General features: G+C 39.9%; 1 protein-coding gene across 3 annotated transcripts in view; it reads left to right on the forward strand.

The window, feature by feature from the left end:
- Positions 1-1838: 1838 nt before the first annotated feature.
- Positions 1839-17682, forward strand: part of ADGRL2 (adhesion G protein-coupled receptor L2) — a 158423-nt gene continuing 142579 nt past the window's right edge. For all 3 annotated transcript variants that reach the window (XM_084291350.1, XM_084291351.1, XM_084291352.1), the window contains exons 1-2: positions 1839-1934; positions 2519-3164. The gene's annotated coding sequence lies outside the window, so the exon portion shown is untranslated. The remainder of the gene's footprint in view (positions 1935-2518; positions 3165-17682) is intronic.

Genomic DNA, 17682 nt, shown 5'->3' on the forward strand with positions numbered 1-17682 from the left:
TTGAGTCCATATAGGAGAATACCCTTCAACTTCATCAAATATTGACACAAGACCCAATTCTGCAGTTATTTTCAACTTTTTTTTTTTTTTTTTTTTTTGGGGGGGGGGGGGGGGGATTAAAAAATCTTACAGAAACCAGTGGACTTTTTTTTTGCTCCAAATGGAAGAGCTCCTCTCTCTCACCTCCTCTCCAAGGAAAACTGCCAATCACAAATAATTTTTGTTGTGTTCTTGACTGTTCTGTGGCTAAGTCCTGTGTCCTGTTCTCATCAACTAAGCAAAAGGCTTATCTGTAGTTACATTCATTTGACAAAAAGTAGGATGTGTTATTGATATATATTAAAACTAGGGTAAAAAAGTAGCCAATCAATATGTATATTTTTACATTTCTGTGATTCCCTTTTTAAGAGTGTCTCTGTAACAGATGCACCCAATCCTCTTAATGAAAATGTTTCTAAAAACTACATGAAAATGACTTTATGATTGAATTCCAATTGGAAATATGGAAGGAGTTATTTAGGATTCTATAAAGATAACTATATGGATATTTTTAGCAAGACGGGGCAAACAGCTATACTGGGGATGTACCAAGGACTTAAAAAAAAAAAGGGGGGGGAAAATACAGAAAACCTCTTCTGCTGCATTTTGCACTCACTATAACCCACATATTTTACTTTTAGCTATACATAGTAGGTATAAAAATATCACACAGACACATACATGATCTTCTGTCCTCCCATACTGAGCTGAAACTGGCCTTGGGAAGATGCTCTCCCTACGAGTGAATATCTTCTTTGGCCCTAAATGCCTGAGACTGCTCCTCCACTGCCCAGCAGGTGCTGTGGATGGAAGAAGATGGAGGAAGGCCAGCATGGCCATGGCATGTCCATGTGTCAGTGACCTTTAGTTATTAGTCCCTGGGATTATTGCTAGCACCATTGAAAAATCGCTGTGGTTTTGAAGAGCCCCGGACCAGTCCTATGATTCTTACTACCTCATGTAACAAGGTCTTACTGATCCGGTTTCCTTTTAATGTCATGTTTCTCTTAATACACGTTAAAATTTTCTTAACAGGAGCACTAATTGCATAGGTATGCAGCAGAATCCAAATGATTAAGTTAAAAAATAAACCTTTACCATTGACAAAGGTAACGACCCAGGTTTCCTGGCGTGGCGTGGGTGTTTTAAGCTGAATTGTCAATATGCTTTGGACCTGAGAGTTTAACAAGCCCTGAGTGGTCCTGCCTTGTGCCAGCGATTCTGTGGGCAGATGCAATTGAGAGGGTTTTTATTTCACTGCTGCAGCTAGAAAAGGAAGGGAATAGTTTAAAAAAAAAAAGAAAAAAAAAAAGTGGTGGGATTATCAGGGCAGGTTTGTGCTGCTTTGATCTTCGGCTGTGCCTCCGTTTCCCCCTCTGGCCACCGCCCGGAGCAGCCCTCGGTGGGCACTGTCAGGTGCAAGAGACCCCCCCAGGTTCTCCCGTGGGCTCGTGTCCCCCAGGTCTCTCCGTGGGCCCGTATCCCTGGCCACGCGGAGCTGCGCCCAGCCGCTGCTCCCTGACCTTGGGAGCTGCGCATCGTGCCCATCCCGAAAGGTCAGAGCGGATCCTCGCTGTTTCGCAGCAACCCGGAGGGAAACAAACCCCCCGCCACAATCCCAACCTCCCCTTTCTAGGACGGGGTTTTAGGCAGGAAAGCACCAGCGCTTGCAGCCTGCGTTCCGCAGCCGAGCCGTGAGCCAGCCAGGGCTCCCCGCCCCGCTGCCCAGGGAGCTGCCCTGCCCCTCGCGGTGTCCCTCTCTCCTCCGTGCCGATGGCCGCCACCGGGCGCTAACCGAGGGGTCTCCGGGCGGCGACCCCCGGTGAATTCACCGCTCCTGGGGACGGCCGAGTGGGGCCCGCAGCGCAACTTTGGGCTGAAGGGAAGCAGCCAGGGTACGGCCAAGGAGAAAGTGCCGCGGAGACGCCTGCCGGCCTTCAGCGCGCCAGCAGCAGCCGGGGGAGGCGGAGGGGGAGGGGGGGGACCGGCAGGCCCCAGGGCCCCAGCCCCGAGCCCCGGGGAGGCTCCGCGGTGGCTCTGCGCCCCTCGGGGCCGGGGGCGACCGATGCTCGCCCGGCCGCCGGTGGCGAGTGGCCGCCCGCTCGGTGCTAGCCTTCACCCCCCGGCTAGGAGAAAGGAGGGGGGAAGAAAAATAACGAGGGGAGGGGGGGGGAAAGCAGGAAGGGAGAGATTTTCGTCCTTCGCCGGTTCTGCTCTACGTGATAATATGTTTGTATCATTAGCTGAGCCCAGGGGTGGGGAGCGCGGAGAGAGGGGGTGGAGATTGGAGGGGGAGGAGGCTGGAGGTGACTCCAGTTCAGCGCCGGCGGAGAGTCCGTGTCAGGACTTCGCAATCCCCAGTCACACACGGAGAGGTGCATGAGCAAAAAGGAGGCTGCGATACGATTCATTGGGATTTTTTTTTTCCTGGTGTGTATGTATTGCGTTTTTCCCATCGCTGCGCGCCTTACTCGCTCAGCGCCTGCTCTCCGGCCGCCGGCGGGGCAGGAGCACCCAGAGGACGAGGGGAAATAACGCGGAGCCGAGCCGAGCCGGAGGCCGGAATGTCATCCGGGGAGATGTAAATCAGGTCGCTGCGAACGATAGAGACACAGGAGGGGGGGGCGCGTTGTAAAATTTTTGAGTTGTTCCCCGCTACTCCCGCTGCTGGCGTCGCCTCGGTTTCCCTTCTGATCGCTGCCTAGAAAGGACTCCAAAGGCTGGGTACATACAGCACGCTGCGCCCTTCGCCCCTTCCATTTCTGTTTTTTTTTTTTTTTTTTTTTATTATTATTATTTAATTTAATTTTTTTTCATCGCCTGCGTGCGGGAGCCTGGCTGCATCGTGCGTTTCGTGCGGAGCGGAGCGTCGGAAACCGCAGGAAAATGTTGACTTAGCCCCGGAGAAGCCTGCCGGCTGGCTGCGCCGAGGAGAAGCCGCCGCCCGCTGTGCGCTGCCCCAGCCCGCCGAGCCAAGCCGTGCCGCGCCGCAGAGCCGGCCGCCTCCCGCTGCCCCACCGGCACCCAGCCCCAACCGCGCTCCGCCGCCGCCCCGGGACTAAATCCCTCCTCCCTGTGCCCACCGGGGCGAGAGCTCCCGGCCCGCCTTCGGCTCGCAGACAGAGGTAAGCGGGGCTCCGCGCTGCTGCTGCTCCCTCCTCCGCTCGCTCCTTCTGGCGCTGCGGGGAAGCGCCGACCTGGCTCCGGGGCTGCTCGGCTGGCTGCTGCTCGGGGGGCCGCTCCCCCCGCCCCTGGCACTCAGCACGCACCCCCCAGGCCGCCACCCAGCTCCCGGCCCCGCTGCCTGAGGATGAGGAAGGCGCTGGGGGGGGCGGGGGTGGAACGCGCCCCTCGGCGAGGCCCCGGCTGCGAGCAGCGAGGCCCCGCAGCGCCGCCCGGGCTCGCCCCCTCCGGCCGCTCGGCACTGGGCCGGGGGCTCCCGCAGCGCCCCCCTGGCCTTTCCTCGCCCTCCCGCGGGCCCTGCGGCAGCCGCGGCGGCTCCGAGCCCGGCCCGCAGCGGCCGAGCCCGGCCCGGGGGGGGGCCGCGGGGCCCCCGGCCCCCGAGCAGGCCCCGGGCGCGGGGGGGAAAGTTGTGACGGCCGGGGGAATAGCGACCTGTTGCCGGCGTGTGCGTGCGGCCCAGCCGAGCCCCCGCGGGGGGCTGGCAGCGGGAGGAGGAATAAATCGCCCTTTGTCGGATGTGGAGCGAGAGCAACTTTTTTTTTTTTTTTTTTTTTCATTTAAAATTTTCTATTTATTTTCGCGTGTAGAGAAATCTGGGGCCATCTGGAGACAGAAAACAGAGAGTGTCAAGAGGCACCGTTGCTGTGTCTGGCTCTAAAAATAACATCTTGTTGTTAGTCTGCGCTCAGCCCTGCTGGGGCTCGGGCGCGGAGCGGGGCTGTGTCGACGCTCAGGTGCTGCGTTCCGCCGGGAGGTGCCCTGAGCGCCGCGAAGGGGTCCTGCGGAGCCAACGGGCAGCTCCTCGCTCCCCTCGGCTCCCCTTCCTTTGTTACCCGCCGCTAAAAGAGGTGCCCTTTCGCATCATTCTGCCCAAATTGTTGGAATTAATGCAAGAGTGAATTCTTACCGTTTGAAGGGGGGGTATTAGCATATCAAAGGGTGCTCAGCTCCGACTCAATTGAGAAAACTTCGGCTCGTCTTCCATTTGCTTCCCAGCAGAGGCCCAAAGGGCAGTAGGAATTCAAAAGGGGCAAAATGGGGAGGTGGATGTGGGTTATGTTGCTGAACTTTCGCTGTTTTGCAATTATGTGAGTGAAAAACAAGGTCCGGCCGCTGCAGAGCCCTTGCAAGCGCTCAGACAATTAGATCTATTGATTAATGGCTCGTTCCAGGGGGAAAAAAAAGTGACCTTTTATGACAGGCACTGTTGCATGGTTTCTGATGTCTGCTGCCTGTTGGAGGATTTAGAAAGCCTTTTCTGCCGCTCTCCTGCTTTGGGGCTGGCCTGCACGCTGCTGAGCTGGGGGACTGAATAGGGAAGACCAGCTAATGACTTCGGGAAACAAATGAAATCTTGTAATGAAAGACCTCTCCCTTCCAAGCCTTTGAAACAAATACACTTCAGTCCTTAATGGATGGGTAGGCTGGGGTAAGAAATTTTTATGGAGAGTTTCAAAAGAAGTTTTGAGCCCCACCAGGCATATGCTTCCATTTCCTTTTTATTCTGAAGTAAAGTGAAAATGAGTTTGTCTTGTAATCTCATTTCATCGGTTACGTTGTGTTTGGCGAGATAACTTAATTTGCAATTAGTGTTACCCTGTAAAAATAATTTAATAATAAATATGGCAAAACTGCTATTTCGGTGGTAGGGTAGAACATGTACCACATTTAAAGTTGTTTTACATGGCTAAATATTTGCAGTTTTTTAAGTCATTTGTTACTATTTCCTTGTGTCTTCAAGGGGATGTGGTCGGCCTAGCCTTTTATTATCTTTGCCAATCGATATTCATAATCTCCCAAACCAAAAGCCAACAAAAGGCAGTTCTCTATCAATAAGTTGGGACCTTTTCCAGGGACCAGATGCATGTTAGGGACTGTATTCTGGTTTGTGTCTCTGGCAAACAAAAACAAACAAACAGAAAATAAAAGAACTTCCTATGTCTTTGTTTCCTATTCCTTCCTTCCAAACCTTTTAGTTGAATGATACAGATACTGAAATATGTATTTTGTGCTGTTAGAAGTGCTTGGCTTTTTTGGTGGGGGTTGGTTCTCCATTGGACAGTCGGGGGGGGGGGTCTTTTCTAACCATGGAAGTGATGTGCCTTTAGAGTAGGATGTCTTCACTCACGCGTCAATTTCCTTTCATTTAGTGAAGGAACTGAGCATATATGGTACGCCTTGTGAAAAAGCCTTGCGATTAAATAAATAATTCATATAGATTTCTGTTATTCCTAAATGAACACGAACATTTGGGCATTTTGTAAACAGATGTGTTTAGTGGTCCTAAAATTGCATGTCATTACTTTCAGGTAATTTTCAGCAGTTTATTTACCTAATGTCTTCAGCTGTCTGAAGTAGTACCTTTTGGTGGTATAAAAGGAACATATTGATGTAATTGCCATTATCACACTTAAGTTGCTGTTAACTAGTCTGCTTTGAATGCAGAGTGCTGTAAAGAAAGCACATTATCCTCACAGCTATTAGGGATAATCTAAAAATTGTCTTGAAAATGTTGCACTTCAGTTTATATGATGGCAACCCCAAATTAGACGAATCTCTGAAGTAAAAAAAAAAAAAGTGTAGTGGAAAGAAGATTTTCAACATTCAGATGACAAAATTGGACCACTTAGATAAAAATTAATGTGCTGCAGCAGCACTTCAGCTGCCATTTTCAATCACTGGGTTACTATGTGTTGGCAACAGCAAAAAAAGCGTAGACGTTCAGATAGCTGAAGGAGTTGGTAGTTGGGGGAATCAGGATGTGGAATCATGTGGGGTAGAAGAAACCAATTACTTCAGGTTTTGACTTGAGAATTTCCAGTAAACATTTTTTTCTGGCTTTTGTCTCTCCTGCTCATTAATATACCAACATCAAAGCAAGCAACCAAACTTCCAAATGTTATAAAAACTAATGTAAAGATACAGATCTCACATGTAGTCTTGCAAGTCTTAATTTAAGTCAAGCAGTTGGAGTTTTTATTGCTGCAATTTTCACAATCAGCAGAGACATTAACACCAGGCTTCTGGGTGTTTCCCTTCTTAAAATGAGCAAGAGGAGAGCTTTAAAAAAAAAACAACAAAGTTTGCGTAGTTAGTCCTTATTTGATCACTTGAGAAGCTTTCTCAATGTTTTATTTATCTCTTACAGCTTTTAATGCTTAAAGCCAGGAAAGGGGACTACTCTGGAATTCTAGTATCTAGTAAGGAGTCACCTTATGAAAATTTAAAGAAACTAGGTAGTATAGGCTTAGGAACGTCTTGTTTTATGGTTAGTAATGTGTACTGAATGATTATTTTTGTTTTTAAAAATGTAGTATGTAAAGATGGCATTTTTTTTTTCTTAAGTAGAACAGTTCTGATGAAGAAAAATGCTAGTCTCGAATTACAGCCTTTTAGAAAGGTCCATCACTTTCACTTAAGTGAATGTTAGAAAGAGAAGTCTCTAGTTAAACAAAATATTTGTCTTAAGTTGAATTTACAATACATTTCTGTATAGTGTGTCAGAAATTCATACAGATAGCAATACTTACCCAATATAAAAAATTGCTTAGCGTTCTGAAAAGGTAGAAAAATGTCTTCTTTCCTGAAATTTGATCTAAAAAGTTAATGTATTTCCAAGCCCATGCTCATCGTATGTCCACCTAAAATGTTGACCTGTTTGTAAGAAAATACTGCTAATTTCCACAGCTCTTCCCAAGGATTGGGCTGTGCCTTGTACTAATGGAAAAATCCCTACCAATAACTGCCTGCAGATATTTTTTGTCAAAAATTGCTGCATGTCTTCTCTGCGTTCCCACTGAGGGATGACTGATAAAAGGAGAACTTGAAGTAGTGATTAATGATTTTACCTGGTGAACTGCAAGAGAAGAAGTTAAACTACATCTGGTGTATAATTGAAATCATATTCATGCATAGGTAGACAAGCAGTCAGTTATAAAGCAATATACTTTAGAGCATAGGTTAGGGAAATTTATAGTCAGACGTGTTACTTGGAGATGTCATGTTAAACAGGCTCTTTCGAAGCATTTTTTAGGATTGATGTTTGTGATGTACAAATGTGATTCAAAATTACATTATATTCAGCTTTTAAAGTATTTATGTGCAGCTTTTAGACTTAAAAGCTGCCTTTTATTTTTTTTTAACCCTCAGTTTGAAACAAGTAAAAGATTTAAGCCATCACGGTTGTAATTGCATGTCAAGAAAACTGGAAAAACAAAAAGCTATTTTAAGGCCATTCTCAATACTCTTAACAATCATGTTTAATATTTAAATAGTTTTCCAAGATGTGCATTTTTAACAGTTCTGAAAATAAAAGTAGTAGATGGCTCTGTTGGAATACAGATGTAACTTGCGGCATAAGGTGAATATGTACCTGTTTGTGAAAATAATTCCAGTCTTGGTTCAACAAATATGATATTCTTTTAATCATTCATCATATTAAAGGTGAAAGATGACAGGCTTAAAGTTGATTAAAGTTGATTCTCAGTTGATTTTTTTTTTTTATTTTATATTTATTTTTGCCAGTGGTGTATGAGATATGTTTCTATAGCATAGATTTTGAAGATTGTGTCACTTACTGTAAGTGATTTAGTTACAAAAATGCACTTGCTTAATGCATTTTTACAGCATTCTCTAGGTCGAAAGTGGTAGTTAACCAGAAACTAATTCCAATGGAAAAAAAAAAAAAAGTCTTTTTCAAATTCAGAATTGTAGCATCTTCAGGATATAGATCGTTGTATGAAATGGAGTATTTTATGGGTTTTAGAAGACTGTGTGATCTGCATATGTCACGATTTCTTTTGATTTTTTCATGAGGTACTGTAATGATTCAACTTACTCTAAGATGCTATTTGCCAAAATTATTTAGAAAGGCATAATAATCAAAAACTTTGCAGGCTGACTGAAGCAAGCACAATGCTTAACACCTGCAGGTAGAGTGCAGTTTCCAACAAAATGCTATTGATTGTTATCCTGGCACAAAGCAAGCTTAAATACAGTTTGCATAATTACAACAAAAATGCTTTTTTATGAGTAAGGTACTTCATGTTTGGGGAGTGTTTTGTGTGTTGTCTGCTAAGTAAAATCCCATCACACTTGTATAAATTTGTCCAATTATCAGACCAGCTAAGAGGAGGAAAAAAAAAATCAATTTACCCTGAAAAGCACCAGAAATAAGATTACCTTGGCTAGTAGGAACTTGCCAGCATTGTCTAAATTGCTTAATATTATCAAACGCTGCCATTTTTCAAGTTCAGTAAGAAGGATATTGACTATTCTACATGTCCAGGTCTTCTATTTGGCTATTTCTTTATAAGGTATGAGCATGTCTTATTTTTTTTCCCACAATAGCAGTTACAGATAAATCGGAGGATCTAACAATGACTTTATGAAATAGATGGAATAATACCATTCACTGGAGAAATAGTATTTACTTGAGATAAGTGATCACAACTAGTTTTTTTTTCTCCTGTCTAGCTTGTTGTTCTTGTAACATACAAATGTAAATACCTTAGCAGACATTTCAGAGCGAAAGGCAAGAGATAAAATGTAATTACTTTTCAGGGTGGCCCTGACGATGCCCGTGTTCTTGTCTGTAACACACACAAAAAAATCTTTGCTCATCACCTCAGCATATGAAGGCCATTGTTACCCCTGAATATAAAAATATTTTCTGATTTTTAATGTTGACCTCAGTATTTATCTTCAGCTCTTCTGTGTAAGCTGGAATCCTTATAGCTGTAAATTGTAGTCGCTGTTATCCAACCAAGCATTTAATAGAGCACCTAATGGACTCTGCTCCTATATTTTTCTTGAATGTGTAACATCTTGCTTCATTCAGTCACCAAAACCAACTTTGCTACAAGGACAGGCAACACGACAAGTTAGAATCAATGGACCATTTGTAGGTCACAAAGTCAGTTTACTGGAATTTCAGAGGAAACTGGTTGAAAAGAGAGGACAAATGTCACTTTGAATAGAGATGTTTAAATCAGACTTCTGCCTTAGGGTAAAATTTAGGTCTGTTGTAGCCTAGATGTAATGTCTCCCTCTACAGAGCACAGCATTAATCATGGCTTGACAAGTGATCATGGGCTGAGAAAAATAGGGCCTGTCTTGTTGTTTTTTTTTTTTTTTTCTCTCTAAATCTCTTAGGAGCACATTATAAACACAAACATTTACACAAAAAGATTTAAGTATTGGTGTCTGTATTTCAGTAGTGGAAGGAGCTGGCTTCAGAGAAAATCTAGTTAGAGCTATTGAGAAGCTACTTAGGTTTCTTACGTGGACACAGTGTTAGGAATACTTCCTTCTAAAGTCGTGCAGATTTTTGTCCTAGGAAATTCATCGTCCATTTTTACTCCATTTCATCATACAAATAGGGTAGAGTCAGGGTCTGTCTGTTTTGTCCCTTGATGTATTAAATATGTCTTAAACAACTGTTTTGGGTTTTGTTCATTTGTTTTGTTTAAACAGCATTCTAGAATGTGTTTGACACCTAACAGAGATGCTTCCTTTTCCCCCAATGGCAATATGGGGTGACAGCAGTATCCTTTTTATACAGTGCCGATTGACTTGATGCTGATCAATGTATATGAGTTTTTTATGCTATGCTTTTTTCTATATACCATGTTAATATTTTAATGATAAGTTACTTGGCCACAACGAGCTACAAATGCTTGAATAAAATAGCAGGAATGAAGGCTGCTATTTAAGATCCTGAGTTCTGATACTGTGCAGATAAAAGTGAGTTTAATATTTTAATTCTTAAATTAGGAATACGTTGATGCACAGATCAGGTGTAGGGAGTGCTCATACCTTTTACGGTAAAGAATTAACTCCATGAAGAAGGGAATCTCTCTATTTCCTAGGTTTATTTGCTGTTTTCTGCAGTGGGATCAGTACAGGGAGCAGTTCTAGCATTCCGTATGTACACTTTGTAGAGAGGTGTATCTTTTAAAGGTACAATTAGATTTGTATCTACAACTGTTGAAAAAATAGATAATATCAGTCAAGTAGCACCAAAGCAAGTAATCACTGGAGAATTGTGCATTAAAAATTATGCTACCACTGTTTATTTAGTTGTCTCTGGATGTGATAAAATCCCAAATCACTCGTTTCGGGGAGGCTGCTGCTTTCCTTTTTGCGCTCTGTTGGTATTTTCATATCAGTCACCACCTCAAACCGATTATTGCTCTGAATCTAGATGACAGAATAATCTAACACCGATTACTGTTAAAAATTGTTTCTGGCAGCTAGGGAGGGGATGACCGACCTTGTTCCTGATGGTAATACTTGCCTTGCTGTTGATGGGATCCAGTGTAAATAGGCAGCCTTGCTCTGAAATCGTGCTGCAGTGGTGAAGAGAGATCACATGCCAGGAGGAGGCTGTAGTTCACCCTTCTTTCTATATATTTTCTTACTGTATCATATTTGTCATTTTTTATGGCATAGCAGCCTACACTGGTATGAACAGTGTTCAAAAACAATTCCCAAGCAATAGGCACTGTCAGCTCTAAATAAAGTGACATTTTAAGAAAAGATTCCTGAGAAGAAGTTCTGCTGTTGATGCTGCATTTCTCTGACAAATTCCTGATTCCTGTTTTATGGTAGGCATAATTATTTTCACCTGGTCCAGGCATTCTTAATCATTCTTTGAAGTTTAATTTAGACTTTCTGTACGTAAGGTGCCCGAATTGGACAGCTCTGCTTTCACAGGAGAAATGATGCATGTTTGCTTTGAACAACATGAACGCCCTCCAGAAGACCAATTCATAACTATTTTGTTGGTAAATTTAGCATTTAAGTATTGAAGGTCTTCAGTGGTTGTGATTTCCTTCGGCACAGTAAGTATTTCTTCCACGTGGACTGCCAGCCGGCGGGGCTGGTTCTCTCTGGGTAAAGTGCTAAAGATGGGGTGCTAAGGGAGAGAAGGTGCCTCACAGTGATGCTGGCTGGGGAGAGTGGATGAGAGTGGAAGTTGTTTTAGAGAGGAAAGGGACTTGCAGGCTGACAGAAGTCGAATATAAGAAGAAATCCTTTTGCCCTTCAGGCAATAATCTTACCTGGTGCTGGAAGAGAGGATAATCTCTCCATAATGTTAGATTTTTTTTCCTGCTTTCTCTCTTTCCTCATTCTTTCCGTCATTTGAGAAGGTGTACAATGGTATCTGCTAATAACTGGTTGTGGATCCAACTGCTACAGATATTCCAGCAGCAAGGAAGAGCTCTGTATGCAGCAATCATCGTCTTGAAGTGAACGCCTCAAATTTGTCCTACATTTGTCCTGTGTAATGCATGTAACCTTACTAGAATATCATAAGTCTGTTTCTACTTTTTTTTTTTTCTCCAATTGTTCAGTATGAACTTTAAAGGTTGTATTTTGGAGATTATTATTCCAGCAAAAAATTATTATTCCAGCAAAAATTAAACCCTTACTTTTTATTTTATGAGTATTCTTCATAAATCTAATGACATTGCTTGTAAACAAGAGGGATTTGGCCATATTAGAGAAACAAAAATACTGGTGTGCTTTTGTTCTTTCCGTGTTAGAAAAAAAATTAACAGCGCCTGATGTCTTCTTTTTTTTGATGGTACATGATCAGCTACGATGAAGACTTAATTTTGGTCTGCTTAATATTTATAGCTTCATTCATTGAAACTTTTTCCCATTTATGTTTAAGGGATTTTTGTCTATAAAGTTTGTTTCTGTAAAGAACAAACTTAAGATATTTTAAGGTAGGGTAACGTGTTTTGGAAGAAAAGTTGTTTTCATCCAACTAAATGAAACTAAATTGTTACTTCATAATTTGGTATTTAGTATTAGAGACTTTGATTTTTGAGATAAACTTAACCGTTTAGTTCAACTGATTTCTAAGCTTTGGTGGAGTGCATTTGTAATCATATCCAACAATGGCATTGGGTTTTGTCTTGCAGCAGTAAATAGGAGGTATGCTGCTGTTTGTTTTGTTGTGTTAGGGAGATGCATTAGATAGGTTGAATTTGTTTTCTTGTTTGTGGGGTTCTTTCATTTCTGTTTGGTTCTGGGTAAGCAGAGGATTTTTAAAAAAATTAATTGTATTTTATTTTTTCCTCTGAAAGGATTTAAGTGGCTTTGATAAAGAAACCTGTGTATTTTGATATAGGAAAAACTAAAGCTGAATGCTTAGCTCCTTTGAGGGACAAAAACAGGCGGTGGAATGGAAGGGGGAAGACTGTTTTTATATTAACTCTTTATCTGATAACATTTGAGAAAGATTTCTGAGGGAATTTTAATTTCTTTAAAATAATGACTGATCATTTGGGTTTCTGTGCCAGCTATTACCCACATTTTTCACATATTTTCGCTAATTCTCCTTACTACCTGCAGAGGGAGCTTGTATATGAGATAATCAGAGTAATCAAGGCATTCAGGGCTGAATTGTTTCCAGTAAGTACAATTTTCTTTTGCTGTGCATTCTCTGTTATTCAGGGCAAGAAATCCTCTGCAAGGGAACTTTTAAAAAGGTTCTACATGAGTAGCAGTAAACAACAAAAGGCAAAAAATTTAAGTTGTTAGTAAGCAAGAGCTGACATTATAAATACCTATTTGTATTTTGAAAAGTGCCTTTCTATTGAAAGTGTAAAAAGGAACTGAGCAAAACAATTCTTGCATGCAGAGGTACAAGAAAACAGTTTTGCTGCTCTGTGTGACGGGAAGCAGATTTCAGTTGCATAAACTGTCTTCTCTGATTCTGAAAATGTCATGTCAGTGTGAGAGAGACAGCACAGTGCTCTAAGGGCTCAGTACCTCTTGTGCAGAGCAGTGTGCTAGCCAAAAAGCGATAGGTAAGTCTTTTCTATTTATGCAAGCAGTCTTATGAATCATAATCAAGCTGATTGCAGATGCAAGGTTAACAGTTAAATTTGCTTTTTCTGTATTTTAAAATATAAAAAGGTGAATGATTCTATCCTAGTATAATTGATGATTTTATACAATTGTACGTAAGCAGGCAAACAGTGGAAAGGATTGCTGGCGTAAGTTTTTAAGAAAAATATGGGGAAGAAAGAACAAGGAGTATCAGAACGTAAGTTTATTTGCAAATAGTAATTTAAACATAATGTGAAGAATCAGAAATACTTTAGTGATTTTCTTTAACACAAATGAAATGATCTGGTGCATTGCAGGTTTTATAATTTGTATTACAGTGATTTGGATCGTGAAAATATGTGATCCTTCAAAAAAAGTTGAGACCTTTTCAATGAAGAAAACAATAGAGCTTTGTTTGTTGAACAAGAAGCATAATTGACGATACATGAATTTTGTGCTATTTATCTCTGGAAAAGTGGCGGCAATCATTTTACTTTAAAATATTTCAGTAAATTTAAAGATGATTTGCTATAATGCTGCTAGGAAATAAAGCAGTATGCATGCACATTCCATAAAACAGATGCAGCTCTCTGTAATGTGCTCTCCTGGAATAGATTATGCCACATAAATTGGTCCAAGAGTTGATTTTTTTTTTAATTTTATTTTAGTTTGATTTTGTTAGTTTAAGTTAGCAGAACTTTAAGCTGAACATATTCATCTTAACATGGTTTTAGTGTTTTAGTTTGGATTCTCTTTTTAAACACCAGGAAAGTTTACCATATCTAAAAGAGCAGCAACTCAGTGTCGATTTATTATTTATACTGGCTAATCCTTGCTAATGTGAAAAGTCAGCTTGTTATTGTAACACCAAATGGCCCTCTAAGTAGGGAAACAGTTAAGTAGATCTCCTGTAATAGGTTGTTGTCTAATAAAGAGATTTATGGTATTGGCAAGGGCTATTGTATAGGTATTACCCTCTCACAGCATGATCATGTATTATCTTAACAACTCAGTGCCACGTTTATGTTGAACATTTTCATAACAGGGTAAGAATATTAGCCACAGCAATTACACTCCAATAGGATTATAATGGTAAGACTTACAGAAAATATATAAATGTCTTTTACAGAGATTTTGATAGGTATTGGGAGTTGAAAAGTTGCATCGTGCTTTTTGCGTGGGAGAATACTGTTGTATTAGCCATGATGAAGAAAGAGAGATTTCTTAATTTAATCTTGCTGAGGAATTATGGGGAGGCAATGGACATAATCTTTCTTTACGCAATGCATCTTTTTCTGTCCCTGCAAGGTAAGGATGTTTCAGAAATTCAGTTCAGTGGAGACTGCCGTACTATACAAAAATCAAGACGTATATGTAACTTTAATTCTTTTGTGAGGATAATACAGCTGGGATTAAGATGCATTCTTTTGCAGCCTTGTATTTTGAAGGTAGAACAGTGATAATTTACTTGCTATGTTGGAAGAACCTACGTGAATAAAATCATATTCCTTCATTTTAACAATAGCGTTACACACATTTTCTGTTTCACTGGGGCCATTTTTTTAATGGTGGTAAGCAACTCAACTTCTTTTAAAAATGATTACAATCAACAAAAGTGACAATAATGTCATACTTGTACAGTTTTCATGTAAGTGACATTCAAGCTGTTCCTTAACAAAAATTCCATCTGCTTAAAAAAAAAAAAAAAAAAAAAGTGAGACATTAATACTCACTCACTTGGCAGAAGCAGTGTTCCAGCCACATTTAGTAAAACTAATTATGTTTTATCAATAAAAAACACTTGGGGGAAATGACTGAACAAAATACTTTGGGTTCTACAGGCATTTATGCATAACTGTGTTAAGTGTAACAGAAGTTGGAATGGCTAAAAGTAACTAAACAGCCTTACATTTTAAGATGATACCTTGAGATACAATTCAATAAATATTGGAATAATAAGTGTTTAAGCAAACGTACCTTTTTCTCTATTGTACTTTAACAAAAATAATAATTAGGATTATTCCAGTTTAAGACAATGTATAAGATAACTACTACTATTGTAGAAGAACTTTCCAATATATGTTCCATGTATTGTACACATCCACGACTAGTATTAGCTAAATTTGTAAGACATGTTTCCTAGATGTTTGGAATTAATTCTATGTATAAGACAATGTGGAAAGATTCTGTGACCAGCTGTCTTAAATTGTTACTGATTACCAGAAAGTAGAGGAAAGATGCACCTGTTTATATTGACAAGAAATACTCCACTTCTGATGGAAGTGCTGATAGAAAGTGATGTTGCACACAGGTTTGAGTGTTTTCTGGTGGATTACTAGAAAATAGTGGAGAACTCAAAACTACATTAAGCAATGAATATTCAAAGCTTTAATTGTAATCATTATAGCACTGTATGACTTACCTGTCATCAGTATTTTGTACATGTTGTATATACACAACCAGAGCAAAATCTGGAGCTTGGTCTTTAGTCTTGTATTCAGAACAAGAATTATAACTGATGAATGTTTTCAGTTTTAGAAAAACTCCTGTAGGTTCTTCGATTGGCTTCATGTTTCATTCATTTTGAGCTGTGGAAAACGATTGTATCTTTTGTCTGTAAGTAAAAAGCAAACACAAAAGGACGAATGTTACCCCCTGATGAATGTGGAGCTCCAACCGATTTAAGAGTGTGAACCGTGACTGCATTGTTGAGGGCAGAGCTTGGCTTGTAGATGCCAACTAAGAAAAAGCAAATACTTAGAGTAAAAGGAAGAATAACGAATAAAAAATTAATAACAGGTAAAACAAATTTTTCAATAGTTTAGGAAATTATAAATCTAATATTTAAACTATTAAAATATGTTACAGTGCATTTGCTTTAGAAAGCTTTCTTAGTGATACATGTGTATAATGCTCTAGGAGACAATCTGTGTTTGAAAGAGAAAAATATATGTGGAAGTACTCTTGATTAAATTGTTATCCATTTGCTCTCTTAAACCATTTTTTGAGTATACACACGTAACTATAAGATGAAGATTTGCCTTTTTTTTTTTTTTTTTTTTTCTCTGTATAAATCCCATAAAGAATGGTTTCTTAAAATTAGTATTCTTCTGTTTGCGGAACAGTAAATTAAAGCACAAATCCACACTTTAGTCATTTTATTTGTAGCATGCATTAAAAATGAAGCCGCACTAAGTCATACTTAACTGCTTGTGGACAGCTAACTCTGGGATAAGTGTTTTTTTTCCCTTTTTTGTTGATCTTTATTATTATTATTACTCTCTGTTTGGAACAACGGTGTTGTTATGACTAACAAAGCTTTTGTATTTGGCAAATGGAACACAAGTAATCAGTAGTTCTTGGCTCATGACTGAAAAATCTGCCAAACAGAGCCCTTAAAAACAGTCTAACTTTTGAAATATACCTGTGAATGAAATTCTTCATTACACTGCTGTCATCTGTATGTAATTCATATATCATCAGTGCTTCTAATGGTATTATTTCTGGTTATAGAGAGATTTACATCAGTGGACAGTAGCATAATTAGAAAGAACTGTTTAGAGCCTGCTTGTGAACATACAGCCACACAGATATTTTTTTAGACAATATAGTGACTTTTGGTGAAATCAGTTCTTTTTCTATTACCTTTCAATTAATGGTCATTTAAATATACCAAAAAAAAATTTAGTTGAATTCTTTGTCCTGCTTTGATCTTTGTATATGTTAGACTGCCAAGATTCTATAAACAATAAGTTTTAGTTCTTGTTTATTTTTCACAGAAGTCACTTGATATATGAAATGAAAATGAATACCTTTACCTGAAAGAATACTTTGTTTGATGTAGTTTTATGTTAAAAAATCTTTATTGAAATTCCTGCACATTAATTGAAGGAAAGTCAAATAAATGAAAGGTCTGCTAGCAGATAGCCAATGCATTATTGATGCTTTATATATATATATATATATATATAAAATATGTATTTTTTATATATATATATATAAACCAATGCACCAAATAAAGCTGAAGAATTAATATTATTAAAACTAATCTATAGGGAATTTGTGAAAAATACCAGGAGTAATGGGAAAATTTGCTGCTGCTTCAGTGCAGCAGTTTGTACACTTACACAGTTTGTACAACTGTTTGCATGACTTCCGTACAGTTGAGAGAGGTTATTAATGTCTTCTAAATCACTTAATTTCAGCCATTATTTAAGTTACATAGAAGAACAGCTGCTTAGGCCTAGTACATGTAGGAAATACTAGGTGCTGCCAAAACAACTTCTAAAACAGAATCACAGAATCACAGAATTTCTAGGTTGGAAGAGACCTCAAGATCATCGAGTCCAACCTCGGACCTAACACTAACAGTTTACATATAAACATAACAACTATGTAATTTAAACATAGGATTGATAATATGTAAATTAAAAAATGCATTTAATTATGCTCTGTGGAATTTTTTAGGTTCACAAATGGTATGAAGAAGTATTGTGCTCTGAGATGTGTGGTTTATTTAGTAGAGTCCATCTGACTGTTGAACAAGTTGTTTCTTTCTTAAAATAGTAATGAAAATATTTGAATGCACAAGACGTTTTAATCCAAAGAAAAAAC

This window comes from Netta rufina, assembly GCF_964035555.1.
Source record: "Netta rufina genome assembly, chromosome: 8".
NCBI lineage: Eukaryota > Metazoa > Chordata > Aves > Anseriformes > Anatidae > Netta > Netta rufina.